This window comes from Nicotiana tabacum, chromosome 19 (assembly GCF_000715075.1).
Source record: "Nicotiana tabacum cultivar K326 chromosome 19, ASM71507v2, whole genome shotgun sequence".
NCBI classification, from domain to species: domain Eukaryota; kingdom Viridiplantae; phylum Streptophyta; class Magnoliopsida; order Solanales; family Solanaceae; genus Nicotiana; species Nicotiana tabacum.
The window spans coordinates 56,531,281-56,553,291 of NC_134098.1; the positions used below are offsets into that span (position 1 = coordinate 56,531,281).

The 22,011-nt window shown below is 40.4% G+C and overlaps 1 non-coding gene across 1 annotated transcript; it reads right to left on the reverse strand.

The window, feature by feature from the left end:
• Positions 1–223: 223 nt before the first annotated feature.
• Positions 224–330, reverse strand: LOC142173932 (small nucleolar RNA R71). The gene has a single exon (XR_012703298.1). It is a non-coding gene; the product is annotated as a small nucleolar RNA R71 (small nucleolar RNA).
• Between the last annotated feature and the right edge of the window lie 21,681 nt (positions 331–22,011).

Below are 22,011 nucleotides of genomic sequence, written 5' to 3' on the forward strand. Positions count from 1 at the left end.
TGAATGAAGATCCTCACACACAGCTGATGACTTCGAGGAGATTATAAACACCTTTCAATACAATGGTGTGTCACAAGATGCAGTATACTTAAGGGCATTCCCCTTCACACTCAAAGATGATGCAAAGCAGTGGCTTCAAAGCTTGCCCAATAGATCGATTAGAACATGGGATGAGATGACCAGAAAATTCCTTGATAAATATTTCTCATCAGCTAAAACGGGCAAGTTTAAAAAGGAAATCCATAACTTCTGCCAGAAAGAGATTGAAATTGTTTTTGAAGCATGGGAGAGATTTAAGGAGATAGTTCAAAAGTGTCAACATAGCAGAATTGAACTCTGGATGCAACTCCAGGACTTTTGGTATGGATTGACATCGGCCTCACGTAGGACATTGAGCAATGCAGTTGGAGGCCCATTGATGAAGAAAACTCTAGCGGAGATAGTTACAATTCTAGATGATCTATTAGAAGATACAAATCAGTGGCCCTTTGAGAGTGCTGAAAGAAGAAGATCAATTGGTGTTCACCAAGTTGATGCTAATACATCTGTGCATATACAGCTGGATGTTATGGCTAAAGAAATATGAAAGTGCACCTTAGCCACAATACAAAGTGAACCTCATAAAGCTTGTGATATATGTGGAAGAGGACAACCTACTCATGAGTGTCAAGCCTCAACTGAGGAAGTGAATGTTGTGGGAAATTACAACTTTAATGCAATGGGTCAGAAGCACCCCGGATTTTCATGGAGTTTACCCGGGGGTACTGCAAATGCATGACAACAAAATAACCCCAAATTCCAGGGACAAGGAGCTCCTAGTTTTGTTAATAAGCAGAGGCCACAGTTTCAGCCTCAACAGCCCAATCAGCCTGGTCTAGAAGATCTCATGAAGGCCTTTATTGTGAAAACTGATGAAAGATTTGAAGTACAAGGGGCAGCAATTCAATATCTAGAGAAGCAAGTAGGACAGATTGCAATAATATTATCTGAGTGAGTTCTAGGTACTCTCCCCGTTGATACTGAAAGAAATCCCAAAGAACCAGCGAATGATGTAACCTTGAGAAGTGAGAAAGTGTTGAAATATCCCACCCTAGTCCAAAAAGATGTGGAACTTAAAAAAGAAAGTGGGGGCAGCTGAAAAGTGATGTTGATAAGAAGAAGAAAGGCAATAAGGCAACTGAGAAAAAGAAGAAGGAAGATAATTCTAGAAGGGAGGAACCTGAAGAGAGTAAGCATATGCCTGCTTTACCTTTCTCCCAAAATCTATATAGAGAAAAGTTGGACAAGCAGTTTGAGAGATTTCTGGATATGCTGAAATAGGTTAATGTAAACTTACCATTCACAGAAATGCTTTCATAAATGCCAGGTTATGCCAAATTCTTGAAGGAGATCCTGACAAAGAAGAGGAAAATAGAGGAGACCTCAGTGGTCAAGCTCACAGAGCATTGCAACGCGATATTGCAAAACAAACTTCCACAAAAGTGTAGAGATCCAAAGAGTTTTATTATACCTTGCTTTTTAGGAACCATTAAATTTGATAAGTCTTTATGTGATTATGGTGCTTCAATAAATCTAATGCCTCTATCTATTTACAGAAAACTGGAGAAAGAGGTTAGAGAGATAAGGTCTGCACCTATATCTTTGCAGTTGGCAAACCAAACAACTATAATACCCGAGGGGATAGTGGAAGATGTTTTGGTTTGGGCGGATAAGTTCGTATTTCCTATAAAGCAGGAAGATGTTTAGTGGCAAAGATGGACGATAAGAGGAGGTGCCCCTCATCCTAGGAAGACCATTCTTAGCAACAGGCAGAGCGATATTAGATATACACGAGAGAAAACTCTTGCTTAGAGTGGGTGAGGAGACTGTGACTTTTGATATGAATGTAGCAACAGGGGTGAAAAAGGAGAAACCAGCTACAAGTGTTAAGTGAAAAGTAAAGAGTTCGAAAGAGAAGGTTGTAGTGAGTGAGAAAGATAAGTGTGGGGTGTACCCAAGAAGGCTGAGAAGAAGCTATCTGTATGGATGTGTGCATTAGTTCGGGCGCAAGGAATGGAGCGTGACTTCGACTCAGACCTCGATTAGATATTCAGGGAAGTTTCCTTTAATTTATGCCTTTTAATTGTGTGTCATGGTGACATGCCACAACTTAAAGTGTGGGGTAGGAAACATTGTGATATGATTTGAATTGAAAGAAATTTCTCTTGACTTTATTATGCCTTGAGAATAGTGAGTGTTTTAGTTGTATGACTAGGCAAAAGTTAGGACGTAAAAAAAACTTACCCATTCTGAACTACGGTATGACTTGATCCTCTTCACCGAGGTACGTAGGCAGCTTAGAGTTTCATTCTAAGTTCAGTCGCATGACTTCAGAAGATACATAGTGCCCCAATCGTTGTTCTAATGAAGTACGATGGAATGTAATCCATTCAATCAGCACTTGAAAATCGAGCTGAGACACCATTCTTCTGTTAAACTTTGGATCCCATTTGATTTAAAGGGGGAAATACGTTATGGTAAATTGGTGTCTTCAATGAAATGATTACAGTCTTTTAGGAGGCTACAAAGTATTTGCATTAAAGTTCGAGAATTCTCTATGCCTTCATGTTCGCCAAACCTACAAGTTTGTTGGTCTCCAAATCAGCTCTCTGCCCTTAAAGGGAGGGGGGAAGAGAGGCATCAGAAAGAAACACAAGTATAAGAAGGAAGATTACCTGGCACGACATTTAAAATTCAGTGAGACTTGAACCCAAGATATTTGGTTAGAATGAAGTTCTTGAATTTTAGTTTCTGTCAATTAAACCGTCTTGCGATCTTGAGGCTTCCATACCAAGACATGAACGTATTGGCAAAGTCGCGCTAATTTGGAACTATCGGCGCATCAAGAAACTAAAGCTGACTTCAAAATATTATCTGAAAATATCCTTAAAGTATTAAATTTTACATTCTGGATATGTTTTAGATTTTGAAGGTTAGTTTCCAATACATTAAATTGTTTGTGATTTCGACATCCTTACATCAAGATACAAAAGTTTTGATAAAGTCGCGTAAATCTGGAATCGTTGTTGTGTCAGAATTTAATATTTATTTCGAAATATTATCTGAAACTATCCTTAAGGCATTAAATTTTGAATTTTTGATATGTTTAGGAAATTTAGTTTCCAGTAAATCAAACGGTTCATGATTTCGACGTTCCTACATCAAGATACAAAAGTTTTAGTGAAGTCGCGCAAATATGAAATCATCGCTGTGTCAGAATTTAATATTGACTTTGAAATATTATTTGAACCTATCCTTAAGGCATAAAATTTTTCATTTTTAGATATGTTTTAGATTTGTAATTTTAGTTTCCAAAAATCAAACAGTTCCTGATTTTGATGTTTTACACCAAGATATGATTTTTTTTGTGAGACTGCACAAATCTAAAATTTTTAACGTGGTAGAATCTAAAGTTAGTTTCAAAATACTATTTTGGGCGATTCTGAAGGTGTTCAATTCTATGTTTTGGATATATTTTACATGTTGAAGTCTAATTTTCAATAAATCAAACGGTTCATTATTTGGACTCTCCCACAACAAGATATGAATCTTTTGTTTTAAGTGCGTAAAGCTGATAATTGTAAATGCGACCAAAATAAAAGTCGGACAATGTAAAGAAAAAGAGAAGAAATCTTATTTATGATGAAATAAATATCCACTAGGTCAATCTAACATAAAGAAAAAAGGGAGATAATTCTAATAGTCTAATCTAAGCAGAACTTGTAGCTGATCAATTCTTGATAGCTAGTCTCCAGGTTCTTCTTATTCTCCTCCAGATTGGCCGAATTATCAATAGTCAGCAAATTTACGTTGTCATATGAAGAGACCTCAGTCTCGGCACCTTAAACTTTTGCTTGAATCTCTTTAACCTCCTTTTGAGTCGCTTCTATAACACCTTCGAGATTCTCCCTCTCTTGTTGTAATGTCTGTAACCTCTTTATAACTCTCTTCAATTTCTTTTCACTAGTGGAAACTTTCTTGACTTTTTCGCTTGCTTCAAGTTTGAACAATTCGAGGCGGTCCTTAGCCTTGGAAATTAGCTCTAGTTTCTCATCTTCACTCATCTTATCAGCCAAATTGGATCGCTCTTGGTCATATGAAGCGGCAAGTTCGAAAAGAGAATCAAGTAAACTCTCTAATGGAGAAACATCCAAAACATTTGCCTTCTTCATATCCTTGAAAATCTTAGTGATTTGCTCCCTATAAGATGAGAGCAATTTTGCACAAGTTTTGGGGAGTTTATTGCAAATATCCTCCCAAAGACCCAAGATGAATTCCTTTTTATGATTAAAGACAATGCTCTTTCCCTTAAAAAATAGAAACTACTGTATTTGTCGTTGCTAGAACGTGACTTATCTCATTTGGAGTTTGTCTTTTTAAGTCTTTGTCATGAGGAACAGATAATGCATTCGAAGATGACTTCACTTTAGATGTAGGACTTGCAATAGCGTAACGACCCGACCGGTCGTTCTGAGCTCTAGCACATCGTTCAGCGGTTTGAGGCCTTGAGTAGCTTCACTTCAGGTATTATGACTTGTACGTGCGGTCGGAATTGAATTTTGCGAAGTTCGGAGTTGATTTGGAAAGAAAATTCTAATTTCAGAAGCTTTAAGTTGGAAGAATTGACTAAGTTTTGATTTTTGAGTAGACGACCTCGGAATCAGGATTTGAATCTTCCAACAGGTTCGTATGATAATTTCGGACTTGAGCATATGTTCGAGAGGTTTGGCGAGTTAATGGTGTGATATCATAGTAATTGGGAAGGAGGAAGTTTTGTGGATTCTAGATTTATGTGCTTGTAGCTTAAAGCTAAGTAGGGGAGTCCACCGCCTACGATTAGATAGTGTGGTTGTCTTCTTGTGCGGTTTCTGGTTATCGGTACATTGGTGGATTATTTAGGACTAATAAAAAAACATCAGGGTTAATTCGAGCAAAGAACTTGATGAATGTGTGTTATATTTGGCCTTATCGATTCATGTGCAGGTTTTGGGAAAGACTCAGAGTTTATGCTTCTTATGGATGTGATGTACAAGGAAAAGAATTCATCCAGTTTCTTCTTTGTGAGTGTTCATGTGCTAATAGAGTGTAGGAGTTTGATTATATTAGGGACCAGGTTAGAGTGGGTGACTCTCAACAACGGTTCTAGTGGGTTCAAGAATTAAAGTGCAGTGCCTAATGTTTTCGGGTCTGTTGTGTGGTTAAGGATCGAGTTTTTGCAGTGGATTATGAAATGGACTTGGAGTGTTCTATGTTATTATCGGGTCTGCAGTGCAGTATTAGAGAAATGGGTGAAAACAACTTCGGATTCGTAAAGGATCTTTCAGAATGGGTGTACCAATTAGAAATGTTATTGTGCGCATAAGGAGGGTATGAGAAGGTTCATGGGTATTGAGACGATGTGGTCTCGTGGATTGGGTCACTCGGGATGAGTGTTGTTGGGTTTCGTTATGTTTTGAATGGAGCTATTATTATTTCTAAGGCAAGTCTAGAGAAAATTAGAAGAAGTAGGGTCGGTTAGTAATGGTTTGAATCAGCATGATTGTGGCAATGATTAGTTCCTTCGGCAGTTTAAGTTATACAGGTGGTTTGTGATTGTACGTACGGGCTTGAAGGCCATCGTAAATTGTATGATTTGGGAGGTATTCAATTCCTATGGCTTTGTTGTGTAAATGGATCCCGGAAGAGTTATGGTGGTTTAGACCACGACTTGAGGTTTGTATTTTCTGCGGTCGTGGGATTCAGTTACGTGTTGCAATGGTTCTTCTGAAAGGAGTTAAGTGAAAGGTTTCTAGCCAATTAAGTGTTTATTCTACTAGTAGTTCAGGGGTTATGAGGAATTCTTGTACTCTCGCGTAGCGGCATGATAGGTGCAGTGAGCAACATGGGAATTGGAGGTTGAGGATCAAGGTTGCGGCTCGGTGTTGATAAGAGTGTCACGAGCTCGGATGGGCAGGGAAGAATTCATATGTTTAGAGTAAGCTCGCATTAACTTAGTGTCGCTTGAGAATGATGTCCTGTAGAAGGGGCATTGTGTGTTGATTTGCGGATTCGTGATTTTCTTTACAGAATTAATACGGTTGGTGGTATAGAGGTGCAGACTTTGCTACCTGGTGCGGAAAGTCGTGGGAGCATATCCCATGGGAGAATTTTATAAGTGTGGCATGTTAGTCACTTGATTGTTAAGGATTGAAACCAAGTATGGAGATTCTGGTACTATTGCTAATGTGAGAGTTTATGTCGGAAAGGCGCTTTATTCCTTTGGTTGTGGACTGTGGGAGTTTGTTCTGGATTGGACGGCTGCTCGTGTGCATCATGAATAGGGCCATTGTGGATCCTTGAAAGGTTGTTGGCCCAATATAGTATGATTAGAATCTGAGATACATTGGTGGGTCTAATGTGAATGTGTCCTCTACGTCAGGTCGGATGTGTTCATTCGGCATAGTATTTCTTACCGAGGAGTCTTCGGGCGTTGGATGTTATTCCCGTCGTCAACTATTCCATGTAATACTCTATTGCGTCAGGTGGATTGTGAGACGGCTTGATTATTCGCACATGTGTTATGATCTCATGTAGCTTGTGGTATTATATAAGCAAGATGGCTCGCGAGAATCAGGCCATTTATTGCACCTTAGTCGTGCTTGGGTTTTTGTAGTGTATGGCGCTATCCGTCTCCCCGGGGTTGTATTATGCACCTAGCATGCTTGTGATCAGTATTCGGGCATTTTGTAAGTATTAGCATTTCGACTTGATGGGTGTTTCCTTATTGATTGTTATGAGTGGATCGGGTGGCACGTCACCATAAGTATATTGTTTGGATTGGGTGGCATGCTGCCACAGATATGTTGTGGGGATCGGGTTGCGCGCCGCAATGATGTCATGCTTGGATCGGGTTGCACAACACAATAGTTTCGCATTTGGATTGGATTGCACACCGCAACAGTGAGATGTTAAGTACGGTTCCCTAAACTTATTTTTGTGTGTCTTGTTTCTTATCTCTGAGGAAGGTTCATAGCAGTTGTTGGCCGTTTTATTCGTTATGCAGGCTTGATAGTTCTTTGCCAGAGTTTGTTCTTTCCTATGGGTCATATTCGAGTTGTAGCTTGTTGGCGCTTTGGTGGCGTTATATGAGATTTTAGACGGTGCTTGAGATGGCTTATTGCCCGGGCAGCTTGTACTAGGTGAGACGAGATTATTGGAGCTGGGATCAGTGCGATCGGAGTTATGTAAGTTATATTAAAGAGCAAATATCGCTATGCTATTCAGAATTAGGTAATGGTTCTTGTCAGGTAGAGGGACCCCATGATTTATTGTTTTAGCAGGTAGTTATGAGTTTCTACACATCTCTTTCATTGTGGCAGTATTGCGAGAGTTGGAACAGGGCTTACATGTGTTATGATGCGTATTGCGGGCATCGGATTCGTTAAATTACAGCAATTGTGGTCGGAGAATGTTATTATGGGCATGCGAATTATGCGGTGCGTGGTGTGATTTCAGCAAAAGTGCACGATCATGTTTCGGTACAGTGTGTAGTGATTGATGTGGCGTTCGTACGTTACAATCGGGTCTCGTGGAGAATTCCAGATGTTGGAATTTGGTTCTTAGGCTTGTTAGCCAAGGTTATAGGGAGGATCTTCAGTCTGGCTCGAACTAATGTGCTCACATGGGTTGTGGTGGCATGGGTAGGTGCACGAGGTGTTAAACTGTGATTCTGGGCAACTCTGGAGCAGTTCTTAGCACGTTCGAGGACGAACGAATGTTTAAGTGGGGTAGAATGTAATGACCCGATTTGTCATTCTGGGCTCTAGTGCATCGTTCAGCGGTTTGAGTCCTTGAGTAGCTTCACTTCAGGTATTATGACTTGAACGTGTAGTCGGAATTGAATTTTGGGAAGTTCAGAGTTGATTTGGAAAGAAAATTCTAATTTTGAAATCTTTAAGTTGGAAGAATTGACTAAGGTTTGACTTTTGAGTAGACGACCTCGGAATCGGGATTTGAATATTCCAACAGGTTTGTATGATGATTTCGGACTTGGGCGTTTGTTTGGGTTGAATATCGGGTCGCCCGAGAGCATTTCGGTGATTATTATGGAAAATTGGCATTTGGAAGGTTTTTGAACTTCATAAGTTCGGTTTGAAGTGCATTTTTATGTTATCGATGTGCGTTTGGAGTTCCGGTCCTTGGAATAGGTTCGTATCTTAGCGATTGTGCAGGATCTGCCAATCCGGTGTCTGACATACCATCAGTGAGCGTAGGCACCATGATATACATACACGTGCTTTGGTGAGGGGCATTGATGCCAAGCGTCCATATAGTGGTAAGTGATTGTGTTTGATGAGTGGGAATTTGAGATAGACAGATTGAGTACTATGGGAGTTTAAGTACCTGGAAATTTCACTGTGATATCGTACTTTTGACATGCATATTTGGCATGTAGGCATAGAGATGTACCATTACTCATGCTAGCTATACTTGACATGTTTTTACCAGTGTTGGCCTTTATTTCTGAACTTAAAAGCATGTCTAAATTTCTATACTGTGATCGAGCTGAATATGGAAGTTTATCTGAGTTGTTACTGTTATTCTCATTGTGATATCCGTGTTGTCATTATATTGGTTCTGACTGTATCCTTCTAAGCTCGTCACTACTTTCACAAGGTTAGTCATGTTACTTATTGAGTATATTGGGTTGGTTATAATCATACTACACTCTGCACTTCGTGTGCAGATCTAGGTTCATCTGGACGCGATGATTGCTAGATTTGGTGCCAGTATCTGCTCGAAGACTTTGAGGTAGTTGTTATGTCGCCCGCAGACCTCGACTCTCCTTCTTTTCATTTTATTCAGTATTATTCTATTTCTCAAATAGTTGTATCAGAGTTTCTGACTGTGTTAATGCTTAGTAGCTCATGTACTCGATGCCACTAGATTTTGGGATGATTTTCCCCCCATTTATTGCTTAATCTATGTTCATTTGTGGTTATGCGAGTCGTATTGTGAGTGTTATTGTGGATTAGGCTGCGCGCTACAACAGACCTTGTGGGCTTGTTTATTATTGTGTATTCATGAATACATTAGCAAAGATTGCCTAAAAATAGGGGAATCCAGATGTACGCGACTGTATTCGCTGTATTCGCGCCATATAATTCATGAATACAGTAACGACAATCACCTTAAAAATAGGTCTGTCCAGCTGTCTAATAACAGAATATGATCAATTAGCGTGATTCACTCCTAATATAACTCAACAAAATCAATTCTAACATGCCTCATTATCAACCCAATTAATAATCATGTATTTTCAGACGCTAAACACAAAAAACAGAGCATTGTATATGCAGCTTCAATATAATGCAATCTGCAGAGCTTCAGAGATTCATTCAATTATTTTTTTCTGATATAGTTCGAGGTATTGATTTGACTGTCTTTGATAGGAATTTTATTTACCCGGCATTGATACAAGTATTTACAGAATATTTAGTAATTCGATTTACTAGATGGCAAGCTTAACAGTGCTAATTCCTCATTCTAGGAAGTGGAACAATGAAAATTATTATGTCGATTAGTCGATTGAGGGGATATTGAGTTTTCTTCTCAAGATTTTCTATTACTTAGTGGTTTGTAGATGGATTTGATTATTCCTGGATGAATGTTTTAAAGGTACAAAACTGTCACGACCCAAAACCAACCGTCGTGATGGCGTCTATCGTGGAACTAGGCAAGCCAACTACTCAACCATTTCAACATAACGAAAAGCTTTGAAAAATACGGAAGAAGTTAATATTTAAGGAAAACATTTTGAAAACAGAAATAAATACACAACCCAATACAATCTCTCCCAAAAATAGGGATGTCACTGAGTACATGAGCATCTACAACGGAAGATAGTTAAATACAATGTTTAAGTAGTAAAAACTGAAATACAAGTAAAGATAATGGAGGAGAGTCAAGGTCTGCGAACGCCATGCAGCTACCTCGATAGTCTCTTGAGATCCTGACTCTGCACTCAGTAGCTGCCGTGACCAGAAGCACCTGGATATGCACACGAGGTACAGGGTGTAGCGTGAGTATAACCAACTCAATAAGTAACAAATCCAAACTTTGGACTAAAAGTAGTGACGAACTAAACCAGTACAATTCATTATAGAAATAACAATGCAGAAATATAGGCATGCTTTCAAGTTCAACAGTTAAACTCAATACAGTAAGATAGATCAAATCTGAATGATATGAAGAATATAACTCCTCTACTTCTATATGCCAATGCACATGCTGTATGTGATGCACCATGCTGACAGCCCCATGTGCTCACACTCTCAAATGCTCAATCACTCAGTATTGTATATGGCCAATTCGGCCCAGGGAAGATCTATCCTGGAATATATACATCAACTGACCATCGGTCTCTCAGTATTGAGTAGGGCCAATCTAGCCCGTAGGGAAGATCGATCCCCAGGTATATAAATGCTTCAGACAAGATCCATGTCTAGGGAAGATCCATCCCTCAATATAATCAACCGCTCTCACAGGGTGTGTGCAGACTCTGGAGGGGTTCCTTCAGCCCAAGTGCTATCATAAATCAGTAAAAACCCCTACGCGCGTGCAGCCCGATCCCATAAATGTCACTCATAATCAGGCCTCGGCCTCACTCAGTCATTAATCTCTCTATTCTCTCTCTCACGGGCTCACAATGTCATGAAACAAGCCCGAACATGATGATATGATGTATCAATAAATAACAAAAGAGAGTGAGACATGATATGAAATGCATGAACATGACTGAGTACGAAATATCAATGAAATCAGTAAGTCAACAGCAAGAAACAACCACTATGGGTCCCAACAGTACCGGCATATAGCCTAAACATGATCTCTAGCATGATTAACAACTTAATTACTTTATCACATGGTGAAAACACATACATCAATGATATAAGTCCATTATACAGTGCCATGAAATCGACTAGGTCATAATTCTCACGGTGCACGCCCTCACGCCTGTCACTTGGCATGTGTGTCACCTCATCACCAATCATATAACAGATAATTCGGGGTTTCGAACCCTCATAATCAAGTTTAGAAGTGTTACTTACCTCAATCCGAGAAAATCCCTACTCCAATACTCCCTTGCCTCACAAATCGGCCTCGGAACGCCTCGAATCTAGCCACAAATAATTCGGTACAATCAACACGGTCTAAAGGAATCAATTCCATAAGAAAAATATGAAGTTTTAATCAAAAATTTGAAATCGGCTTAAAGCCGGCCCCCGAGCCCATGTCTCACAATCCAACAAAAATCATAAAACCCGAAAGTCAATTCAACCACGAGTTTAACCATACCAAATTTACTCAAATGTGATATCAAAATCCCATTCAAAACCTCAAAAATCTAGCCTAAGAACTTTTATTCATTTTCCCAATTTTCCACCCCAAATCACAAATTAATTGATGGAATCAAGGGGCATAATCATGAAAATTAACAAAAATTAGATAGGAATCACTTACCCCAAACACCCATATTAAAACTCTCAAAACATCGCCTACTACGAAGCTCCCAAATCAATTTTACGTTATGAACTCAAAAGCCTCATTTTTGAAACTTATATTCTGCCCAGTTACGCCTTCATCGCGATCGCAGAACATTCCACGCGATCACGAAGCACAATTATGCTGCCCCTCAAACTAACTCTAGGCGAACGCGTAACCACAACCGCGATCGTGAACATTCCACGCGATCACGAAGCACAATTATGCTGCCCCTCAAACTAACTCTAGGCAAACGCGTAACCACAATCGCGATCGCGAACATCTGACTCCTCGTAGCTACGTGATCCGTATATTTTGGTATTAACTATTTCTAATAGTTGTATATTTTATTTCAATTGATTTCTCAACTTAACCTCCTTAACCCGTCTGAGGTTTTTTATCTTACTTCAAAAGGAGTTGTTATTATGATTTAATTAAATAAATTCTGTATTAAATTCAATAGCTTGTTCAATATTGTATTTTATTTGAAAAATATTATTTTTCTTCACTCAAATGATTTATAAAATAAAATAATCTTTCTCACGGATTTCCTACCTGATGTAGAAACTGATATTTTACCTTGTGATGTATAAATAAAATCCCTGGAATATCTTAATTAGCATTTTACACTGATATTATGTATCGATTAGCACGTGGATTTTGCCGTGCAAAGTGAGATGGATAGATGTGGGCACAAGGTGCCATGTGTGTTAAAGATTTGGACGTTGTTATTTATGATATGAGATTTCGAGCATTGGAATTGTTGGAATTGTGTATTAGAAACGATTTGATTGGTTGAGTTGACATCGTTTTCCCTACATGAGCACATTTATACTTCATCCGTACCCCAACTATGTTGTTGTTTAATTACTTGGTTATTTCTCGTTGCCATTCGCGTTCCCCTTATCGTTATTATTAGTTGTAATTTTATTTGTTTATGCTATTTGTATTACTCTGATATTCCTTCGTTGTTAGCTTTATGTCATATCCTGCATAGGTTTATATTTTTGGTAAGTGTCTTGACCTGGCCTCGTCACTACTCTACCGAGCTTAGGCTTGATACTTACTGGGTACCACTGTGGTGTACTCATGCTACACTTCTGCACATTTCTTTTTGTGCAGAACCAGGTACCTCGGATCAAGTTGCTTTTGAGACTTATGCTTAGTGTGGGTGGAGACTTCAAGGTACACCTGTTGGGCGTTCGTAGGCTCCGAAGTCACCTTCTATTGTATTTATTTCCATTGTTTCCCTTTATTCAGGAACAATGATGTATTCCTTATGTATAATTACTCCTAGAAAGGCTTATGACTTGTACTACCGGTTTTGGGATTGTAAATTTGTATAATGATTTCTATTTCGAAATTGTTCGATGTTAGTTAAATATTGTTGTTATTTCAGTCAACGTTAGGCTTACCTAGTTTTAGAGATTAGGTGCCATCACGACTAATTCGGAGGGATTTTGGGTTGTGACAAGTTGGTATCAAAGCTCTAGGTTCATAGGTGCTACGAGTCATAAGCAGGTTTAGTAGAGTCTTGTAGATCGGTACGGAGACGTCTGTACTTAACTTCGAGAGGCTACGGAAACTATTAAGAAATTCCACCTCTTTCATTCCTTATTGTGAGACATTGATTCAACTCGAAGCATATATCTTATATACCTTTTGCATCCACTCGTGTATCATATTGCGCACTCGATATCAACTAGGCGCCAATTGTTCGTGAAGTCGTGGATGAGCTACGAGGGAGCCAGGGATGCTCAAACATTGTCTCAACGTTTCATCCAAACTAAGAATATAGAGGTATTGAGAGACTCTTCAGTTGTTCACATGGGGGTGCAGCGGGTTCTGGCATATGGTTGATATGTACGAGCTTGGGAAGGTTTAATTGGTTGACTAGTGGTCGTGATCGTGGTAGGGTCACGAGGTGGATGTTTATTGAGGATAGTTGGTGGTGTTAGAGACTATGTAGGTCGTATGGGATTTCTACCCAGTGGAAGGTACAATTTATCATTCAAGGCACTGAAGGAATCGAGTTTGACTGTCACGAGAATGGACGTGTGCTTAGTAGATGACTTGGAGTACCTTGTGATTGGTGTTGTATGAGCTGTGAAGGTTAGTTTTGCGGATCATCAGATGTTGTTTTCTATGGCTTCGCGCCAAATGGGGGAGTCCAGTAGCGGCATTCAGATTACAGAGTCAGATGTTACATCAGTTTTGGCCGGAGCGGCATTCAGATTATAGAGTCTGGTGTTACATCAGTGTTGGCCTGAGATGTGTATATATATGATATTGGAAGGTTCCCCTAAATTTGCATATGATTAAGGTCTGAGATCCTGTATGGGATGATGTTGGGGGCTTGTGGTGTTTCTGCGTCATTAATGGATCTACATTTCAGTATCAAAGGTAGTCGGAGAAACAACTTCAGATTCACAGGAGGTCTATTCAGCGTGGGCATCTCGGTTGCGGCATTATGGGGTACTTCAGAGGAAATACGGTGGTTTATGAGCTTCTGGGCTGCGTAGTTCGTGCTAGGGTTTTCTACATTAGGTTTTTGTTGGGATCATTGTGTATCGACAGGGAGAAGTGTTACCCAGAGGAAAGACGGGGAGTATTTGAACAAATAGGTCAGCTCTGTGGTGTTGGGTCAGCATAGCAATGTAAGTAATTGGTCCTTTTTGAATGGTAATTCTCTACCGGCATTTATAGAAGTACTCTTGGATTATACGGTTTGTGTGACTCGGTTGAGTTGGGAAGATGCGGTCCTGATGGCTTATTTGCGTGCGAGCGGGTCTCAGAGAGTTCTCGATGATTTCGGCCACGACTTGAGTCGGTTGTCTGCTATGGGCATAAGGAATATGTTGTACATTATGGTTTTCTACTGGATGGATATCAGAAGTTAATAGAATGTTGGCATTATTGGATATCATATGTGAAGAACGTGCATTTTAGGAAGGAACTTTGAGTTTTGGTTTGCGGGTGCGTTGCTAGTGGAATAATGATTACTGGGTTTTGAGGCTTTTGAGGTTCATTCCTTTGATTAAATTGTCATAACATATGGTATCTCGTTGTTAGGCTACTCTTACATGCTCTATATGATGTTGTTAGCACTTATTTACCTCTTGCTCGTTGTTTGACCCTTATATGCCTTGGTTGAAGCTATTGCCTTCCTTATTGTCTTGTTACCTCTTAATTGTTGAGTTCCTCTATGAATCTGTGCATATCTGCTACATGTCCAAATTGTTATAATTGCATGCTTAATTATCACGTGCCTTACATGTCTTGTCATTTTTGTAGAGGTTGTTGTATTCCTTTGAGTTTTACGTGGTTCCTTTGCTGCCGTGTACTCATACCCTCGGTTGTAGAAAACCCTTGTAAATTGAGTTATTGAATTGTTGTTGTTGATTTGAATTATTGTACGGGGGATCGGGTTGCACGCCGCAATAGGTAAAATAAGTGAAGTGGTAAAATAAGGGAGGATATTTATATTGTGACATTGTGATTGTACGGCTGGATCGGGTTGCACGCTGCAACAGGTGAAATAAGGGTGAATTGTTATGGTGAAATAAGTGTGAATTATGATATTGATATTATATGGTGGGATCGGTAACATATTATGTTTATTGTTAAGATATTGATATTGTACGGTGGGATCGGGTTGCACGTCACAACAGGTGAAATAAGGGTGAATTGATATGGTGGAATACGGGTGAATTATGATATTGATATTATATGGTGGGATCGGGTTGCACGCCGCAACATATTTGTGTATTTTGTATACCCTGTTTTATTGTATTGGCTTCAGTTCTTTCGTACGAGATTCTAAGGATTTGTATTTCCGGTTTTCACTGTCGTCTGAGAATTTAGTTATTGTCATTGACTTACTACCTTGCCGTCATTTCCTGAACTCTCTTTTCTAGTACTATTATTTTGGTAAATTAATTTTCAAGGTGAATTTACTGCGTTGAGTCATTACCGCCTGCCCTGCTGAGTTGTTAGTAATATGGTGATTTAAAATAAAAGAATTAATATCATGCTACCTTGTGTGACTTCTAAGTTAAAACTTGCCGTATATTTCGGTATTTACTATTTCTAATAGTTGTTATATTTTATTTCAATTGATTTCTCAACTTAATCTCCTTAACCCGTCTGAGGTTTTTATCTTACTTCAAAAGGAGTTATTATTATGATTTAATTTAATAAATTCTATATTAAATTCAATAGCTTTTTCAATGTTGTATTTTACTTGAAAAATATTATTTTTCTTCACTCAAATGATTTCTAAAATAAAATCATCTTTCTCACGGATTTCCTACCTGGTCTAGAAACTGAAATTTTACCTTGTGATGTATAAATAAAATCTCTGGAATATCTTAATTAGCATTTGACACAGATTTTATGTACCAAGTAGCACGTGGGTTTTGCCGTGCAAAGTGAGATGGAAAGATGTGGGGACAAGGTGCCATGTGTGTTAAAGGTTTGGAAGTTGTGATTTATGATATGAGATTACGAGCATTGGAATTGCGTATTAGAAATGATTTGATTGGTTGAGTTGACATCATTTTCCCTACATGAGCACATTTATACTTCATCTGTACCCCAACTATGTTGTTGTTTAATTACTTGGTTATTTCTCGTTGCCATTCGTGTTCTCCTTATCGTTATTATTGATTGTAATTCAATTTCTTTCTGCTATTGGTATTACTCTAATATTCCTTTCTTGTTAGCCTTATGTCATATACTGCACAGGTTTATATTTTCGGCAGGTGTCTTGACCTGGACTCCTCAATACTCTACTGAGGTTAGGCTTAATACTTACTGGGTACCACCGTGGTGTACTCATGCTACGATTCTGCACATTTCATTTTGTGCAGTACCAGGTACCTCAGATCGAGTTGGTGTTGAGACTTATGCTTAGTGTGGCTGGAGACTTATCAAACAGATAGAGTTGGTGATACCCAAACCTCATAACAATATTGAAGAACACCCTCGCTCCCTGAAGCTGGTCAAACAGATCATCAATATGCTGCAAATGATACTTGTTCTTGATTGTAACTATGTTCAACTGACTAAAATTAATGCACTACCTCATAGTACCATCCTTCTTCTTCACAAACAAAACTGGTGCACCCAAGGCAACACACTAGGCCTAATAAACCACTTATGATGGAGTTCCTGAAGCTGCTCCTCAAATTCCTTCAACTCAGCTGGTGTCGTGCGATACAGTGGAAAAGAAGTGGGCTGAGTGCCCGGCACCAAGTCAATACCGAAGTCAATATCCCTGTCGGGTGGCATGCCCGACAAGTCTGCAGGAAACACATCCGAAAACTCTCTTACCACCGGAACAGAATCAATAGTAGGGGTATCAGCACCAACATCCCTCACAAAGGCCAAATAAGATAAACAACCCTTCTCAATCATCTGTTAGGCCTTCAAATATGAAATCACTCTGCTGGGAACATAGTTTAGAGAACCTGTCCACTCAATCCTTAGAAACCCCAGCATCGCCAATGTCATGGTCTTAGCGTGACAATACAGAACAACATGACACGGAGACAACCAATCCATACCCAAGATCACGTCGAAATCAACCATACTAAGTAATATAAGATCAACTCTAGTCTCCAATCCCCCAATAGTCACCACACACGACCGATATACACGGTCCACAATAATAGTATCGCCCACGGGCGTAGAGACATGAACAAATGAAACTAAGGACTCACGGAGTATATCCAAATGATGAGCAAAATACGATGATACATATGAATAAGTGGAACCAGGGTCAAATAATATAGAGGCATCCCTGTGGCATACTGAGACAATACCTATGATCACTACATCTGAAGCAATGACATCTGGCCTGGCAGGAATAGCACGGCATCTGGCCTGGCCTCCACCTGATCGGCCTCCCCCTCTAGGGCGACCTTTAGCTGCCTGAGCCCCATCCCGAGCTAGCTGGGCGGGTGGTGAAGTAACTGGTGATGAAGTAGTAGTATGACTCCTCTGCTAAACTGGACCTCCCATAACACGGGGACAATGCCTCTTGATGTGGCTCATATCTCCACACTCAAAACAACCCCTCTATGCGAATGGCGGTGGGGACTGGAGGGAGACCCGAGCACCAGAATACCCGGTAGATGAACCCACTACCGATGAGCCTGAACTGAAGGAACATAGGATGAACTCTGAGCTAGAAGGGCACTGAGAGATAACTTACCCTTATGAGTATTGTATGAACCATGGCCAGATGATGCACCAATGTGTACTGGACGAGCCGTTTGAGCATGCCTATAAGGATGGCCCCTGCCGTGGTGGAACTGAACCCTAGAAGGAACACCACTGAAACTACCTGGTGCACGAGACCTCTTGGCCTCTTTCTCACCATGTTCCTGGCTATGTACCATCTCTATCTGCCTAGAAATGTCAACAACCTCATTGAAAGTAGCACCAGATACCCTATCCCTAGTCATAAGCAATAGCAAATGATATGTGAGGCGATCAATGACCTCTTAATCCTCTCCCTACCAGTGGGAACCAACCAAACTGCGTGACGATCCAACTCAGAAAACCACATCTCGTAGTGCATCACAGACATGCCATCCTCACGTAACTTCTCAAACTGCCTGTGCAGCTCCTCTCTACGATACTGGGACACGAACTTCTCTAAGAAGAGAATGAAGAACTCCTGCCATGTATGTGGTGATGCACCGACTGGCCTGCGCCTCTCATAATCCTCCCACCAACTTAAAGGTAGCCCAGTGAACTGAAAAGTAGTTAACGAGACCCCGATGGTATCCAGAATATTGGCCATACGAAGAAGCTGCTGACACTTGTCCAAGAAGCTCTGGGCATCCTCCGACTCTGACCCACTGAAAGATGAAGGCCAGAGTCTCCCAAACCTCTCTAGTCTCTTTTGCTCATCATCAGACTTAGCAGGAACCTCATGGGCCAGAGCAGCGGCAACCGGCTGGGCTGGTAGTTCCTCTGGTGTCTGGAGTCCCTGCATCACCAGCTCTAGTGTACGGGCTGCTGGAATCTGAGTACCTCCCCCAGCCTGAGAAGTGGCTGCTACAGCCAGAACAGAGACTGCCTGAGCAAGACCGGTGCACACGGTCAGAATCTGAGCCAAGGCCTCCTAAAGGCCTGTAATCATAATGGGCACAACTGGTGCCTGAGCTGGGCCCACTGGCTCATCCACAACTGGAACCTGCTCCTGAACTAGGGCAACTGGTGGATCTGCAGGTGCTACCCTAGCTGCACCTCTGCCCCTACCGCGGCCTCTACCGTGACCTCGGCCTCTCGTGGCCCTAGCTGGTGGTACCAGTAGCTGTCTATCCTTCCCAGTAGTACGTTTCCTCACATATGTGAGAGAATAGAATAACAAAAGCTTAGTTATCAGTATCAACAGATTCGCATGACAAGAATTCAAAAATGTGAAATTTTCTAAGGGTTCGTCAGCCTCTCGAAGATAAGGACAGACGTCTCCGAACTAATCCCTCAAGACTCTACTAAACCTGCTAATTACTCGTGAAACCTATGTAGCCTAGGATCTGATACCAACTTGTCATGACCCAAAACCAACCGTCGTGATGGAGCCTATCGTGGAACTAGGCAAGCCAGCTACTCAACCATTTTAACATAACCAAAAGCTTTGAAAATTACGGAAGCAATTAATATTTAAGGAAAATCCTTTGAAATAGAAACAAATACGCAACTCAATACAATCTCTCCCAAAAACCAGGGTGTCACCGAGTACATGAGCATCTACAATGGAAGATCGTCTAATAAAATGTCTAAGGAGTAAAAACTAAAATACAAGTAAAGATAATGGAGGAGATTCAAGGTATGTGAACGCCATGCAGCTACCTCAATAGTCTCCCGAGATCCTGACTCCACACTTAGTAGACGCCATGAGCGGAAGCACCTGGATCTGCACACGAGGTGCAAGGTGTAGCATGAGTACTACCAACTTAATAAGTAACAAATCCAAACTTTGGACTGAACGTAGTGACAAACGCAACGAGTACAGTTCATTATAGAAATAACAATGCAGAAACGTAGTCATGCTTTCAAGTTCAACAGTTAAACTCAATACAGTAAGATAGATCAAATCTGAATGATATGAAGAATATAACTCCTCTACTTCTACATGCCAATGCACATGTTGTATGTGATGCACCATGCTGACAGCCTCATGTGCTCACACTCTCAAATGCTCAATCACTCAGTACTATATATGGCCAATCCAGCTCAGGGAAGATCCATCCCGAAATATATACATCAACTGACCATCGGTCGAGAAGTACTAAATAAGGCCAATCCATCTCGTGGGGAAGATGCATCCCTAGGTATAAATGCTTCGGACAAGATCCATGTCCAGGAAAGATCCATCCCTCAATATATTCAACCGCGCTTACTGGGGTGTGTGCAGACTCCAGAGGGGCTCCTTCAGCCCAAGCGCTATCATAAATTAGTAAAACCCGCTGCGGCATGCAACCCGATCAAATAAATGTCACACATAATTAGGCCCTCTGCCTCACTCAGTCATCCATCTCTCCAGTCTCTCTCACGGGCTCACAATGTCATGAAACTAGCCCGAATATGATAATATGACGTATCAATAAATAATAACAGAGATTGAGATATGATATAAAATGAATGAACATGACTGATTACAAAATATCAATGAAATCAGTAAGTCAACAGTAAGAAACGACCACTATGGGTCCCAACAGTACCGGCATATAGCCTAAACATGATCTCTAGCATGATTAATAGCTTAATTATTTTATCACATGGTGAAAATAGCGACATCAACGATATAAGTCCACTATACAGTTCCATGGAATTGACCAGGTCACAATTCTCATGGTGCACGCCCACACGCCCGTCACTTGATATGTGTGTCACCTCATCACCAATCATATAACACATTATTCGGGGTTTCGAACCCTCATAACCAAGTTTAGAATTATTACTTACCTCAATCCGAGCAAATCCCAACTCCAATATGCCTTTGCCTCGCAAATCGGCCTCGCAACGCTTCAAATCTAGCCACAAACAATTCGGTACAATCAATACGGGCTAGAGAAATCAATTCCATAAGAAAAATATGAAGTTTTAATCAAAAATCCAAAATCGGCTTAAAGCCGGCCCCTGGGACCACATCTAAGAATCCAACAAAATCATAAAACTCGAAATCCCATTCAACCACGAGTCTAACCATACCAAATTTACTCAAATCCGATATCAAAATCCCATTCAAAACCTCAAAAATCTAGCGTAAGAACGTTTCTTCATTTTCCCCAATATTTCACACCAAATCACAAATTAATTGATGGAATCAAGGGCATAATCATGGAAATTAACCAAAATTAGATAGGAATCACTTACCTTAAACACCCACATGAAAATCTATCCAAAATCGCCTTCTACCGAGCTCCCAAATAAATTTTATGTTATGAACTCAAAACCCTCATTTTTTAAACTTATATTATGCCTAGTTATGCCTTCATCGCAATCGCGGAACATTCCACGCGATCGCGAACAAAATTATGCTGCTCCTAAAACTAACTCTATGCGAATGCGTAACCACAATCTCGATCGTGAACAACTGACTCCTCATAGCTACGCGATCGTGTCCTTCCCCATGCGACCGCATAGAACAAATGTCTGGCCCCAGCTCCTGCCTCCAATACTCTATGCGAACGTGATCTTAGCCACGCGTTCGTAAACCACAACATTCCACAACTACGCGCTCGTATCTCCCCTGCTCGCGAACGTGTAGAACAAAAATTTTCGCTGCTCAGCTTAACCTTCGCGATCGCGGACCTTCCCACGCAATCGCATAAGAGGAAACCACATCAGAGACACCAGAAAACTTCAGCTAACATGCCAAGTCCAGAATCGATCCGTTAACCATCTGAAACTCACCCGAGGCCCCTGGGACCTCAACCAAACATATCATTAAGTCCCAAAATATCATACGAACTTAGTCAAATGCTAAAATCACCTCATACAACATCAAAAACACGAATCACACATAGATTCAAGCCTAGTGAACTTGAAACTTCCAATTTCTACAAACGACGCCGAAGCCTATCAAATCACGTCCGATTAACCAAAACATTTGCACACAAGTCACAAATGACACCATTGACCTACTCCAACTCACAGAATCAGAATCCAACCGCGATATCAAAAAGTCCACTCCCGGTCAAGCTTCCTAAAAATTTAATTTTTGCCATTTCAAGCCTAATTCAACTACAGACCTCCAAATCATAATCCGGACACGATTCTATGTCCAAAATCACCCAACAGAGCTAACAGAACCATCAAAACTCCATTCTGGAGCCGTTTACACATAAGTCAATATCTTGTCAACTTTTCCAACTTAAGCTTTCAATTATGAGACTTAGTGTCTCAATTCATTCTGAAATTCTTCCGAAC